Source organism: Poecilia latipinna, unplaced genomic scaffold (genome assembly GCF_001443285.1).
Source record: "Poecilia latipinna isolate Pla-1442-1.1 unplaced genomic scaffold, P_latipinna-1.0 Scaffold9559, whole genome shotgun sequence".
NCBI classification, from domain to species: domain Eukaryota; kingdom Metazoa; phylum Chordata; class Actinopteri; order Cyprinodontiformes; family Poeciliidae; genus Poecilia; species Poecilia latipinna.
Window position 1 is genome coordinate 1 of NW_015122175.1, and position 905 is coordinate 905.

General features: G+C 38.7%; 1 long non-coding RNA gene across 1 annotated transcript; it reads left to right on the forward strand.

The window, feature by feature from the left end:
- The first annotated feature begins 6 nt into the window (after positions 1 to 6).
- On the forward strand, positions 7 to 685 carry LOC106944426 (uncharacterized). Its single transcript, XR_001424280.1, has 3 exons — positions 7 to 165; positions 429 to 494; positions 577 to 685. It is a non-coding gene; the product is annotated as an uncharacterized LOC106944426 (long non-coding RNA).
- Positions 686 to 905: the final 220 nt, after the last annotated feature.

Here is a 905-nt window from a genome sequence, read left to right on the forward strand (position 1 = left end):
GACTTTCGTTTCACTATTTTCCTGCTTGGAAACAACGAGAGAAGGCTAAGCTATCGGAGCTAACTAAAAGAAGACGAATGTCCTGGTGTCCGCGGTTGAGACGTCCTGATATCTTCTCCAAAATCTCCAGATACCTACAAGTTTGCTCCAGACATTTCCATTCTGGTGAGTGTCTAAATTCGCTTTGTTAGTGTTGTGTCATAATTTATTTTGCTATTACTTTGTCCGAGTGTTCTCATGATCAGTTTCTGTTGTTCATTTAAGTGTTTAGCTCGGGCTAATATTGTTTATGTAGCATAGTTCGAGTTTTGTCAGTGGACATCGAGGTTATTACATTATTGTGAAGTAAACTATTTTACTAGTGTTATCAGATTTACAGCCTTAATACTGATTAATACTGATGTGTGTTCTGATATGTCCTCTTGAAGGCAAACCGATGTATGAAATGGGACCCAATCCTGACTGGGTCCCAGTCCTGAATATGGGTCACTGAGGTAAACGACACATGGGCGTCAATTAAAGAGGCGATACAGCAAAACCATCAACAAGTTACTGAGTCTGTTTTATTTACCACAGAAGAGGTAAATAATGCCACAGGAGGCTGGAGATGAGGAGCAAGTTGGAGAGGCTGACGAGGAAACGCCAGGAGAGGAGCTCAGCAAGGCTGCAGGAATATGTTGGAAGTGGCTGTTTTCTCTCATTCAATAATTTCTTGTAAACATTCATAAAACATTTGATTCAAGCACTTCAAGTTGCATGTAAACAGGTGAAGAAATTAATCACATTTAAAGTAAAAATGTGATATTATTAAAGGTAGTATTATTAGTAATACTAAAAATGCTTTTTTTCTTTATTTTTAGATCAGTGTTTCTCAACTCTGGTCCTTATGCCCCCTGCTCTGCATG